Source organism: Manis javanica, chromosome 9 (genome assembly GCF_040802235.1).
Source record: "Manis javanica isolate MJ-LG chromosome 9, MJ_LKY, whole genome shotgun sequence".
NCBI lineage: Eukaryota > Metazoa > Chordata > Mammalia > Pholidota > Manidae > Manis > Manis javanica.
In genome coordinates, this window is record NC_133164.1 from 70224801 (window position 1) to 70239800 (window position 15000).

The 15000-nt window shown below is 40.6% G+C and overlaps 1 protein-coding gene across 2 annotated transcripts in view; it reads left to right on the top strand.

Annotated features, from left to right (window-relative positions):
• The first annotated feature begins 8282 nt into the window (after positions 1-8282).
• Positions 8283-15000, top strand: part of DTNA (dystrobrevin alpha) — a 385540-nt gene continuing 378822 nt past the window's right edge. For both annotated transcript variants that reach the window (XM_073212753.1, XM_073212748.1), the window contains exon 1: positions 8283-8524. The gene's annotated coding sequence lies outside the window, so the exon portion shown is untranslated. The remainder of the gene's footprint in view (positions 8525-15000) is intronic.

Consider the following 15000-nt stretch of genomic DNA (forward strand, 5'->3'; position numbering starts at 1 on the left):
TTTATTAGTGCTTTATAATGATAGGACAGTCTATTTTTCCTAATGGGTACTATATTTGAATCCACTTTTTAAAAAAATCCACTCAATTTAAAAAATTGAGATCATTCAGGGTAGCCTCTATAGACTGACACCTGGTATTTTTTCCATTAAATTCCAGTATGCTCATCAAAAAACAATGTTTGATAACAATAAGAAAGTCTATGATTTCCTAAATTTGTTTGCCATGAACCAAAATTTGGAAAATTTTAGCTTTCAGCTGAAAGTTGAGCCTTTTCCTTCTCCTTTGGCATTTTCTTCTTCCTGTAATTCCTTACTTCCTTTTTGTTCTCACTACCCCTCATTCTTCACTGCTTCTTCTTCAGCTTTCTCCTTGACCTATTCTCCCTCACACCCCATTTCTCTTCTCTTTGTATTATTAGAAGTCTGGTTACCTGCTGAATTTTTTTATATACACCCAAACAAAAGCTACCTAAGAGTGCTCTTTGTGAGAACTTTTACAATGTAACAACAAACACCCATTTAGTGTTTCCATGAATGTAGTGCAGGTGAAGGGCAGAGGTACCCTTGGCCATTGAGATTCTGTGATGGTCAAAGACACACTGAAAGATGTGGCACACAGAAACGAATGAAATAATTTTGACATGGAACAGAAAGTAAGTAGGTTAAAAAGATAAAGGAGGGAGGAGCCAAGATGGTGGCATGAGTAGAGCAGCAGAAATTTCCTCCCAAAACCATATATATTTTTGAAAATACAAAAATACAACTATTCCTAACAGAGAGACCAGAGGATACACTACAACAGCCAGGCTACATCTACACCTGCTAGAACCCAGTGCCTCATGAAGGGGCTAAGATACAAGCCACGGCCTGATGGGACCCAAGCGCCCCTCACCCCAGCTCCCGGCAGGGGGAAAGGAGTTGGAGCGGGGAGGGAGAGGTGGCCCAGGACTGCTAAATACCCAGTCCTAGCCATCCATACCAGGAGCACAGACACACATTGCATGGTGCGCTGGATACTAGGGAAATGGGACAGCAAAATGTACAAGCAGGTCCCCACAGCTGGCATCCCTGGGAAAAAAGAAAAGCGAGTGCTTTTAAAAAGTCTTAAAGGGACTGGGGCTTCCCAGTTGGATGGAATCATCCTGGAACACACAGCCCAGTAGGCCAGGAATCCTGAGGAAATTCAGGCACCCCAGCCCCCTGGGTGGCAACACAGCCCTGAAGCCCCTCATGGTGATAAACAGCCAGTGCAGCCAGGCCACAGCAGCCAAGCAGTGAGAGCAGCCATGTACATAGCAGCCGCCCAGAGCTTCCTCCCGGCATGCAGCTGCCTTGGCTAGACCCAGAGGCCACCGACAGAGATCTACCTAGCACAGACAGAGGAGGCCAGGGCAAGGTCTGGAAGGCACAAAGGGGCACCTTTCTTGCAGGAGAGCATACCTGGAGTGCCTGCCACTCCCCACAGAGCTCTGGGCTACCCTGACAGAGGCCCCGTACATGGTGGCTCAGGGGATTAACCTAGAGGATGCTCCAGGTGTGTGGGTAACCAGCACAGGCAACAGGGTGGGGCAAGGCAACCAACAAGCAGGAAGGGACTTTCTTCTCTTAGCTGACACATGTGCCACCTGCCTGCGACTACCTCTATCACCATGAAAAGGCAGAAGAATTTGGTCCTCTCCAGAATTACCCAAACAACCCTTGAGAGAGGGCCTGGGGAGATAGATATAACCAATCCTCCTGAAAAAGAATTCAAAATAAACATCATAACCATGCTGATGGACCTGCAGAGAAATATGCAAGAACTAAGGAATCAAGTCAGGACAGCAAAGACAGAAATAAAACTATCTCTGGAAGGACTTAAGAGCAGACTGGATGAGGTGCAAGAGAGAGTTAATGGAACAGAAATAAGAGAACAAGAATACAGAGAAGCTGAGGCAGAGAGAGATAAAAGGATCTCCAGGAATGAAAGAATATTAAGAGAACCGTGTGACAAATCCAAATGGAACAATATTCGCATTATAGGGGAACTAGAAGAAGAAGAGAGAGAAAAAGGGATAGAAAGTGTATTTGAAGAAATAATTGCTGAAAACTTCACCAAACTGGGGAGGAAATAGTCTCTCAGACCATGGAAGTGCACAGATCTCCCAACACAAAGAACAAAAAGAGGACAACACCAAGACATACAATAATTTAAAAAGCCAAAGATCAAAGACAAGGACAGAGTACTAAAGGCAGCCAGAGAGAGAAAAAAGGTCACCTACAAAGGAAAACCCATCAGGCTATCATCAGACTTCTCAACAGAAATCTTACTGGCCAGAAGAGAATGGCATGGTATATTTAATGCAATGAAACAGAAGGGCCTCGAACCAAGGATACTGTATCCAGCACGATTATCATTTAAATATGAAGGAGGGATTAAACAATTCCCAGACAAGCAAAAGTTGAGGGAATTTGCATCCCACAAACCACCTCTACAGGATATTTTAAAGGGATTGCTCTAGATGGGAACACTCCTAAGGCTAAATAGATGTCACCAGAGAAAATAAAATCACAGCAAAGAAAGCAGAACAACCAAATACTAACTAAAGCCAAAAAATACAATCAAATATTAACAAAAGCAGTCAAAGGAAACACAAAAGAGTACAGAATAAAACACCTAACATATAAAGAATAGAGGAGAAGTAATAAGAAGGGAGAGAAATAAAGAATCATCAGACTGTGTTTATAATAGCTTAAAAAGAGTTAAGTTAGGTGGTTAGATAGTAAAGAAGCTACCCTTGAACCTTTGGTAACCACGAATCTAAAGCCTGCAATGGCAATAAGTACATATCTTTCAATAATGACCCTACATGTAAAAGGACTGAATGCATCAATCAAAAGACACAGAATAATAGAATGGATAAAAAAGCAAGACCCATCTATATGCTACTTACAAGAGACTCTCCTCAAACCCAAAGACATGCACAGACTAAAAGTCAAGGATGGAAAAAGATATTTCATGCAAACAATAGGGAGAAAAAAGCAGGTGTTGCAGTACGAGAATCAGACAAAATAGACTTTGAAACAAAGAAAATAACAAGAGATAAAGAAGGACATTACATAATGATAAAGGGCTCAGTCCAACAGAAGGATATAACCACTATAAATATTTATGCACCCAATACAGGAGCACCAACATATGTGAAACAAACACTAACAGAATTAAAGGGGGAAATAGAATGCAATGCATTTGTTCTAGGAGACTTCAACACACCACTCACTCCAAAGGACAGATCCATCAGACAGAAAATAAGTAAGGACACAGAGGCACAGAACAACACACTAGAACAGATGGACCTAATAGACATCTATAGAACTCTACATCCAAAAGCAACAGGATACACATTCTTCTCAAGTGCACATGGAACATTCTCCAGAGCACACCACATACTAGGCCACAAAAAGAGCTTCAGTAAATTCCAAAAGATTGAAATTACCAACCAACTTCTAGAAGTAAATTGTACAAAGAAAACAAAAAGGCTCACAAACACATGGAGGCTTAACAACATGCTCCAAAATCATCAATGGATCAAATACCAAATTAAAACAGAGACCGAGCAATATTTGGAGACAAATGACAACAACAGCACAAAGTCCCAACTCTGTGGGATGCAGTGAAGGTAGTTCTAAGAAGAAAGTATATAGTAATCCAGGCCTATTTAAAGAAGGAAGAACATTCCCAAATGAATAGTCTAAAGTCACAATTATTGAAACTGAAAAAAGAAGAACAAATGAGGCCCAATGTCAGCAGAAGGAGGGACACAATAAAGATAAGAGAAGAAATAAATAAAATTGAGAAGAATAAAACAATAGAAAAAAATCAGTGAAACCAAGAGCTGGTTCTTGAGAAAATAAACAAGACAGATAAGCCCCTAGTGAGATTTATTAAGAGAAAAATAGAATCTACACACATCAGCAGAATCAGAAATGGGGAAGGAAAAATCATGAAGGACCCCCATGGAAATACAAAGAATTATTACAGAATACTGAGAATCTTTATGTTAACAAGCTGGATAACCTAGAAGAAATGGACAACTTCCTAGATAAATACAACCTTCCAAGACTGACCAAGGAGGAAACAGAAAATCTAAACAGACCAATTACCAGCAACAAAATTGAACTGGAAATCAAAAAACTATCCAAGAACAAAAGTCCTGGACCAGATGGATTCACCACTGAATTTTATCAGACATATAGAGAAGACATAATACCCATTCTCCTTAAAGTTTTCCAAAAAATAGAAGAGGAGGGAATACTTCCAAACTCATTCTATGAAGCCAGCATCACTCTAATACCAAAACCAGGCAAAGACCACACCAAAGAAGAAAATTACAGACCAATATCCCTGACGAACATAAATGTAAAAATACTCAACAAAATATTAGCAAACCCAATTAAAAAGTACATCAAGAAGATCATACACCATGATCAAGTGGATTCATCTCAGGGATGCAAGGAAGATACAACATTCGAAAATCCATCAACATCAACCACCACATAAACAAAAAGCAGGACAAAAACCACATGATCATCTCCATAGATGCTGAAAAAGCATTCGACAAAATTCAACATGCATTCATGATAAAAATTCTCAACAAAATGAGTATAGAGGGCAAGTACCTCAACATAATAAAGGATATATATGACAAAACCACAGCCAACATCATACTTAACAGTGAGAATCTCAAAGCTTTTCCTCTAAGATTTGGAACAAGACAGGGATGCCCACTCTCCCCAGTTTTATTCAACATAGTACTGGAGGTCCTAGCCACAGCAATCAGACGAAACAAAGAAATACAAGGCATCCAGACTGGTAAAGAAGAAGTCAAACTGTCACTATTTGCAGATGACATGATATTGTACATAAAAAACCCTGAAGACTCCACTCCTAAACTACTAGAAGTAATATCTGAATTCAGCAAAGTTGCAGGATACAAAATTAATACACAGAAATCTGTTGCATTCCTTTACACTAACAATAAACTAGCAGAAAAATAAATCAAGAAAACAGTTGCATTCACAATTGCATCAAAAAAATAAAATACCTAGGAATAAACCTAACCAAGGAAGTGGAAGACATATACCCTGAAAACTACAGGATGCTATTAAGAGAAGTTGAAAAGGACACTAACAAATGGAAACTCATTCCATGCTCTTGGCTAGGAAAAATTAATATCGTCAAAATGACCACCCTGCTCAAAGCAATCTAAAGATTCAGTGCAATACCTATGAAAATACAACAGCATTCTTCAACAAACTGGAACAAATAGTTTTAAAATTCATATGGAACCACGAAAGACCCCGAATAGTCAAAGCAATCTTGAGAAGGAAGAATAAAATTGGGGAATCTCTCTTCCCAACTTCAAGCTCTACTACAAAGCCATAGTAATCAAGACAATTTGGTACTGGCACAAGAACAGAGCCACAGACCAATGGAACAGAATAGAGACTCCAAACATTAACCCAAACATATATGGTCGAATTAATATACGATAAAGGATCCATGGACATACAATGGGGAAATGACAGCCTCTTCAACAGCTGGTGTTGGCAAAACTGGACAGCTACATGTAAGAGAATGAAACTGGATCATTGCCTAACCCCATACACAAAAGTAAATTCGAAATGGATCAAAGACCTGAATGTAAGTCATGAAACCATAAAACTCTTAGAAAAAAACATAGGCAAAAATCTCTTGGACATAAACATGAGCGACTTCTTCATGAACATATCTCCCCAGGCAAGGGAAACAAAAGCAAAAATGAACAAGTGGGACTATATCAAGCTGGAAAGTTTCTGTACAGGAAAGATACCATCAATAGAACAAAAAGGTATCCTACAGTGTGGGAGAATATATTCATAAATGACAGATCCAATAAAGGGTTGACATCCAAAATATATAAAGAGCTCTCACACCTCAACAAACAAAAAGCAAATAATCCAATTAAAAAATGGGCAGAGGAGTTGAACAGACAGTTCTCCAAAGAAGAAATTCAGATGGCCAACAGGCACATGAAAAGATGCTCCACATCGCTAGTCATCAGAGAACTGCAAATTAAAACCAGAATGAGGTATCACCTCACACCACTAGGATCGCCACCATCCAAAAGACAAACGATAACAAATGTTGGCAAGGTTGTGGAGAAAGGGGAACCCTCCTACACTGCTGGTGGGAATGTAAATTAGTTCAACCATTGTGGAATGCAGTATGGAGGTTCCTCAAAAAACTCAAAATAGAAATACCATTTGACTCAGGAATTCCACTTCTAGGAATTTACCCTAAGCATGCAGCAGCGCAGTTTGAAAAAGACATATGCTCCCCTATGTTTATCATAGCACTGTTTACAATAGCCAAGAAATGGAAGCAACCTAAGGGTCTGTCAGTAGATAAATGGATAAAGAAGATGTGGTATATATATACAATGTAATATTATTCATCCATAAGAAGAAAACAAATTCTACCTTTTGCAACAACATGGATGGAGCTAGATGGTGTCATGCTCAGTGAAATAAGCCAGGCAGAGAAAGACAAGTATCAAATGAGTTCACTCATCTGTGGAGTATAAGAGCAAAGAAAAAAACTGAAGGAACAAAAAAGAAGCAGACTCACAGAACCAAAGAATGGACTAACAGTTACCAAAGGGAAAGGGACTGCGGAGGATGGGAGGGAAGGGAGGGATAAGGGGAAGGGGGTGGGAAGAAGGGTGGCATTATGATTTGCATGTATAATGTTGGGGGTGGGCATGGGGAGGGCTGTGCAACATAGAGAAGACAAGTAGTGATTCTATGGCATCTTACTATGTTGATGGACAGTGAATGTACCGTGGTATGTGGGGGGGTCTTTGTAATGGGGTAGTCTAGTAAACATAACGTTCCTCATGTAACTGTAGATTAATGATACCAAAATAATAAAAAATAAAGAAAAAGAAAAAAAAGAAAACCCAGAAAAAAGGAAGATATTTGCAAATTATATATTAAAAAAGCAAACATCTGTATCAAAAAAAGTGGAAGAAAGCCTTATAGAGGTTGGTCAGGTTGTCAATTAGCAAAAACATCATTTTAATTTTCTGGATTATGTTTTACTTCTGGAATTTTTCAGCTATTGAAAATGTTTACTTTATTGTGATTTTTCTTATTCTTAATAAATATTTCCCTTTATGTCAAAAAAAAAGGTAAAGTAGTGTATCTTGTACTTTGTGATAATTCGCTGACACCAAAAACACTAAAATGTTTCACCTGTAGGTCACTTAGTATGTATTTTGTTTCACCAGCTAGAGTAAACTAATGAGGTCAGGTTCTGTCAGTTAAACTTCTCTGTGGCCTTGGAAATGGCACAGTATCTGTATACTCAGGCACTCAAAAGGCGTTTGAGCGAAATATATGAACCATCATGAATTTCGTTAGTACCCCAAACACAGTGATGATAATTGATATTTCTACAGAGTTTAAGCAACACAAACGAATAGGAATATACATATGGATACACAGACATATATCATACACAAACCCCAAAAAAAGGAAAGAAAGGAAATAATTTAAAACTATGGAACTGGAGAAAATGCTAATATACAGGAAAAAATTACATGAAAGCATGTACACAGAGAAAAATGAATTTACAGTCTTAGTAGTGACTAAAAATAATCAAGAATATCTTCATTATTTTCGGTAACATAAGTCTCCAATAATTGATCATAGTGAATAAGCAGCCTGTATCATCTGTGCAATTAATATTTACAGTGAGGTAATGGCTTATGTGCACTTGGGTAACATGTTGTCTGACCTATGTTTCTGTGCCTCTGAAGTGACAACGCTGTTTGCCTTCTGGGCCACCTCCTGTACAACGATGCTATGCAAACAAATGAGGTAATGCTTGGGAGACGTTCACAGTGGGAACGAAGCCCACTGCACACATTTCAGATGTAATTACTATTCTATGGTCAAGCCTGGTGCATTATTCCCTCTGTTTTAAATGGAAATTGTACTGTTTGAGACCTTGGATTCTGCCCAGAATCTGGGTCAACGTAAGAGGAAGATCATTTAAAATTTTAATTCGGAGGCTCTGCTCGGATCCCTTGCACCTGTGAGCTAGAACTGTAGGAAATAAACAAAGCACATAAATCAAGCTTCGAGAGAGGACAGTCTCCATCCGGAGCGGCTCTCTCCCGGGCGCCGCGCGCTCCCGCCTCCGAGGCTTCCTCGGCCCGAGCGGGGGCGCGCCGGGGAGCGAGCTCGCGTGCGGCGCGCGGCCGCGGGGCGAGGGCGGGAGCAGGATGAGATCATAGTTCCAGGATCCTCAGGAAACCCTGGCGCGGCGGCCGCCTCTGCTGCGCCCACATGACCCGCAACTCTGGCAGCGCACCCGGCCGTCGCAGCAGCCCCGGACACGCCGAGAGCGGCCCCCGCCGCGCGCCCGCGCCTCTCCGCGGACCAATGGACACCTTCTAGGAGTTCGGCGAGTCGGGGACTGCGGCGCGCGTCCCTCCAGGTGAGCAGCGGGCGCGGTCCCCTCGGGCCGGGACGGGGCGGGACGGGCGCGGGGCTCGGGGGCGCGGGCCGAAGCGGGGCGGACGCGCCCATGCCCGCTCGCGGGGTCCCACCTGTGCGCCGGCACGGCCGCCGCGAGCACCAGCAGGTGCGGGGCCGCGGCGGGACCGGGCGGAGGCGCCGCGGCAAGGGGATCCCTGCCCACCGCCCGGTGCGGCCGCGCGCAGCCTGCTCTTTGCCGGCGGCGCGCGTGGAGTTGCTGTCGGAACCTCGGCTGTCCCTGGGGTCCTCGCGGCCCGGCTGCGGGAGGGGGCGTGGTCAGCCGGGCCTTGCGTGGGGAGCCCCGGCCCGGTCCCCTCCGGCCCCGGCGGCTGCGCGCGGTGCGGCGCACTGCGGTTCGGGCGGCGCGTGGTGGGCAAGCGGGGCCGGGGCCTCAGCGCTGCCGCGGGGCGGAGGATATGTGTCCAGAGCTCCCGCGAGGGACTGGTGGCGGGGCGGTGGCGGGGCGGTGGCGGGGCCCGGCTCCAGGCCTAGGACTTGGGGACGCTGCGCCCGGGCAGGCCTGGGGTGCGGCGTGGGAACGCGTGCGGAGCCCGGGCAGTGCGGGCGTCCCCGGCGGGGGAGCTTTCGCCTCAGGCTAGTTCCTGCTCCGAAATACCGTCTTTGAGGCTGTGGTTATGCTCGGTGTCCCTGTTACGGTTATGATCACTTGCTATTTCGTGTGTTTCCTTTTGAACATCACTGTAACCTATGTTAAAGTATACATACTTACTAATTTCTTTTACAAAAAATACTTACTTTGCTTATTCCGAAAGTAGAAACTTTAGATAATAAAAACAAAAGCTTCCCCACCTGTTCCAGGCACAGGCCTATGTCTTTAGCTTCATTCTCTCAATTCCCACCCACCATACCGGTAAATGGCACGACCAGCCAGTTTTACAGATGAGGACATGCAGACGCAGGGGTGAAATAACTTAACCAAGGTCACACAGTTCACTAGGTGTCACCCTGGTGTGCACTTAACCAGCTCCACGCATATGTAAAAATATGTCCAATCTGTATCTAAGATCTTCTGTATTTAATGTATTACCACATCACTATCAAACTCTTAACTATGTGCTACACGTTGGGAACAATTAACTTTTTCTAACTTGTAAAGCTGTACTTCTGGCAAATCTTTGAGCAGTTTCCTTTTGCCACAATTAACCAAATTTCTTACAACAGTCAACAATGAAAGTAGAATTTATCAGCAAAGTTAAGATATTTTAGCAGTTAAGATGTATCAGCAAGGTCACTTATTATAAAGATGGCTGAGTCTATTTGCACTGAATTTTAAACTTTCTAAGGTATTAATCTGTTCTTGTCTCAAAGCATGGCCATCATTATCTACAGAACACCATCTTGTAGAATTTGAGTAAATTGAATCTCTTCAATCCAGTCATTCTGACAAGAGGTTAGACCTTTTTAAAAGAAGAATTATGCAATTCTCTTTCAACTATTCGTGATTAAAAGCAGGCTACATTTTGAGGGTGTTCGTGGCTATGCCTTTTAGCCAGCTGTATGTACTTTATAAAAAGTTGCATGACAGTGAAGACTGAAATAAAAAATGCTCATTAGTTCTAACTTGAAATATTTTAAAGTCTCCACTTGTTTTAAATGAACCATGATGTGAAGGAAGGTCTCAGTGGGGTGAGCTCCAACTTCACGTATTTAGAAAATTACTCTCAAGCTTATCACAGAGCTCTCATGCTACTCTTTTATTGGACAGATGTCTTTCTTAAGTCTTCCTCTGTTATGTTTCCAAAGAATTTAATTGCTGCTTCTCATAATGAGCTTCAAAATTATTGTGACATTCATTGATTTCCTTAGTTCTTGTCTTTCATGTAAAATTAAATATACACATTTCAAGTCCATTCTTATTCAATATTCATGAAAAGAGACTAGAATCCAACTGAACTACATGGAAACATGGTCTTTGGATGTGAAAAAAAATCATCCCACTCTTCAGTGGTTAATCTTCTCCATATCCCAAACTGTGGCTGCATCTTTATTTTGGGGTGCTGTGGTCAAAATAGTTGCATGCCATCAGGCATAGACGTTTTTGACATTGAAGTTGAATCTGAATTTTCTGAGTCTATATAAAATGTTCATTGTTATGAAGGCATCGACCCTATGATGCTCACATGTATCCTTTCTAAACTGATTCACAGCTGTTCCAGTTTCCAAACTTCTGTGACTTATTTTAGAGGAACATTTCCTTTCTGCTTTTACCTCATCTGGTGTATCTGACTTTTCAATCTCACCTTTAGTTTTGGGAGATTGTACTGTCTGTACTTGCTTGAAGCCCATGTTCCAGTGCTGGGCAGAGATCAGGGGATCTCTGGTTAGCAGAAGGATGACAGCCTGGCCAACACAGAGGGTCAGACTTTAGCAAAATGATTATACCAATAAACTATAGGAGCAAATAATTATACAATAAATTAAACAACAGTTTGTTTACAATTTTGGTAAATTCTCTGAAAGAAGGAATTCTATAACAATGCATAATAAAGGATTCTGGACCAGATATAGAGGTCAGAACAGGATGCCCAAGAAGTGTTTGTGAAGGTGTGCTGAGTGAGGAGGTGTTTACTAAGCCAGGCTGTCTTCCTAAATGCTTTCCTAAGTGTTCTCTGAATTATCTTCTGAAGTAGAGGACTATGTCTTCCTCTGATTATCTCTACAGTCTGTAATGACCAGGAGACATACTGTTTCCCGTTATTATTCACCTATCTACACGGGGAGGCTTACAAAACTATTAATACTTTCCAAAGCGCATAGGGCGTGTGCTTTCCTTATCTGGTGGTTATACTGTTTGCAAAGAGTTATTTAAGTTTAATGGAATATAGTCATTTTCTTTTTGTACCTTAAGAGCTACTTTCAGATTCTCAAAAGTAGTTGTGTGTGTGTGTGTAGTTGTTAAAGTGGCAGGATGTCTAAAAATAGAAATGCACTTTATTCATGACATTGTCCCTAAGATTCTCTGAGGTGCCCAAGGGAAGAGAAGAGGCCCCAGGGTAAGGATGGTGATAGTAAGTGTTGACTCTGCTGGGGAAATGGATATTAACAGTGTAAAGCTAATATACTGAAATGCTGAATACTTATTTGTAAAGCAAATATACTAAAAATATTGAAACTTCCCATGTGCAGGATATAATTCTATGAACTCTCTGTAAATTAACTAATGTATTTGTCACAGTACCTTATGAAGTCTGCATGAATACCACTGCCCCTGTTTTATAGAAGGTGAAACTGAAGCACGGGGGGGACGATAATCATGGCAGAGGCAGAGATGAGCCCGGACTCAGGTGCTCTTGTTCTGTAGTCCACGCCGGTAACTGTTGTTGCACAGCACCTGCTCATCATTTTACTGGTGCATTAAATTCCTTCCCATCATTGCTGAAAATAATAACATCTCCTAATTTGATCCTTTGGTTATTTTCCCTTAATAAAAAATCAGTGGATAAAAATACAACTTCCTTTATGTCAATAATTTTTGCCCCACAATTTATAGCCAAAATACAAAGACTGGAGACTGCTAGGTAATGAGAAATTTTGCATTATGTATATATTTTTTTAAATTAAAAAATAGTAACTTGGACATTTGAAACCATTGACATTTTTAACATCAAGAAAAGACACTTTAGCATTACAGATAACTAGGGAAATATCAAACAGTGGGAAGTTCTATGACCATTAATAAACTTAGAAGTTTAAGTCACCTGGTTCACTTATCCACATTGTCTCTGTTCAGAGTGTGCACTGCAAGGAGGGTGTAATTATAATGTAATTTATGTTTAATCCTTGAACTGAATTATCTCTGTAAAATTAAAAAGACCGTGTTAATTTTTACATTGGGATCTTTTGATATGACTCATAGTGATTGTTATAATAAAAAAGCAGTAATTTTAAATATTTTCCAAGTAATGTTAACCAAAGACACATGGTACATGTTAGTGAAGTACTAATTGGTTAAGTGTGCTAATGCATATAGAGATCTTTGCACAGTGTCTGAAAATGCTAGTGTTATTTCTCCCTGCAGATGATGGGAAACATGCAGCTGATGTGATTAATGCTAGTGTGAACCACGAGTCACGACTCACACACAATGCACACAGATGCGTGACTCTCTTCTTTGAAGCTGTTGGAAAGGCTTAAGGCAGTGTGTACACTTTCTGTGACTCTTGCATTCCTATTAGGAATGTGGCACATCATTTCTCTATGTGCTCAGTTTCATAGAAATCTTGTCACTGTGGAGTCATAAGTGAACTGTGGCTCTAATTTATACCACAAGGGAAGAAATGCAAGACTTCATTTGACTTCATGCATGTGCTTGTGTTTGTTATCAACGTGGGGATGCCAGCAAGCACAGCAATGAGCAATTCATCAACTGGAGTTGATAATCTGATGTCACAGTGCAGTGTCCTATTTCAAAGGGTTTTGTGTGTTGGATGTAAATATAAAATACATTAGTCAGAATAGTTTAGGTCATGCAGTCATACCAAACATCTCTAAAATCTCAGTGACTGAAAATAACAAAAGCTGATTTCTTGCTAAATGTTATGTGCCCATGTTGGTCAATAAAGGACTATTAAACATCTTCATCAGGGATCCAGGCTGACAAAGCACCTGCCGCCCAAACATCTTCATCCCTCATCAGGCACATGGGAACGTGGTGACCCACACACACGTTCTTAAAGGCTTCTGAGGAGGCAGCACCTGCCACTCCCACTCATGTGTGGCCCACCACATGGGTCATGTGGCCATTCCTGACTGGAAGAGGGAAGGGAAGTACTGTCCTATCAAGGGCCCAGATGGACGAAAACTGCAATAGTAGTGAACAGGTCTGATTAATGCCACTTAAAACCTCAATTGTTTTATCACCAAAAAGGATTTAGAACTTAATGTAAAAATAGAATCCCCAACAACTGTGCTTTAGAACTTTAGCAGAGGAAGGTAATTCCTGCATAAAACTTCCAGCACAGGAAGCAGAGGCTAACCTTGTGCAACTGATGAGATCCCTCTTTTTCAGTGGAGGTTGTATTAAGTCAGGAATGATGATAAAGCTGTGGGTTATTTTAAGTGCATGCATGAGGTAGCCTATTTGATAGGAAGCACAAACTAAGAATAGTGCCAGGACCTGCAGAGAGCATCCACACTGTTTTCTGTACAGATTTGATAGTATGTACATGGTACAGAAAGCAGAAGAGCTATATGTGTATCTTTTTTTATCTGCTCCAGTGTGAAAAAAGTATTATATGTGGTATCTTATATTATTGTAAAAAGTAATACAGATAAAAACTTAGAAATCATACTGTATGCTTATTTTACATTACCAACACAATCTGAAAAGTCAGAATATATCCAATCCATACTTTTTTGGTTAAACCTTTGATTTTGAGATAATTAGAGATTCACTTGCCCTTGTAAGAACTAATGTAGAGTGATTCCATAGTCATTTCTCCCCAATTTCTCACAATGGTAACATCTTAACATTTAACAGATAAAAAAATTAATTAGAAAATGAGCAAAAGACATAGAGACATCTCACCAAGGAAGATGTACAAATGGCAACTAAATACATGAAAAGATGTTTGACAGCATTAGCCATTAGGGGAATGCAAACTAAAACCACAGTGAGATATCATGACACCTGTTAGAATATTCATTGCCAAGTGTATAGAGATTCATTGATTTTTCTATATTTATCTTATATCCTGGAAACTTAACTGAATTTATTCTAAAAGATATAGAGTTACCATGTCATCTGAAAATGACAGTTTTCTTGCTGTATGCCTTTTGTTTTCTTGCCTTATTACACTGGCTAGAACTTTCAGTATATGTTAAATAAGGGTGCTAAGGGAATATCCTTACCTTCTTGTGATTTTCAGGGGAAAGCATTCAGTCTTTAATAAGCACAAAATCAGCTGGAAGCTTTTTTGTAGATGCTGTTTATCAAATTGAAGAATTTCCCTTTTATTCCAATTTTTTCCTGTGTGTTTTTGTCATGAATATAAATTAATTTTTGGCAAATACTTTTTTTCACCAAGTGATATGACCAGTCAGTTTTCCTTCTTTAGCCTGTTAATATGGTAGAGCCAATTGATTTTTGACTATTGAGCTTTGCATACCTGCAATAAACCCTGTTTAGTGAATACATAGAATTGTTTTTATAATCTGTGTGCCAATATTTTGTTCAAGATTTTTGCATTTATGCTCATAAGAGACACTGGTCTGCAGTTTTCCTTTTGGTGCTGTCTTTGTTACTGGCACCTGCGCAATACCAGCTTCATGGTACAGATCACAGCATGTTCCCTCCTCTTCTGATTTTTGAGAGAGATGGTGTAGAACTGGCATTAATTCTTCTTTAAGCGTTTAGTAGAATTCTCCAATGAAATCATTTGGGCTGGAAGATTTCTTTTTTGATGTATATTTTTT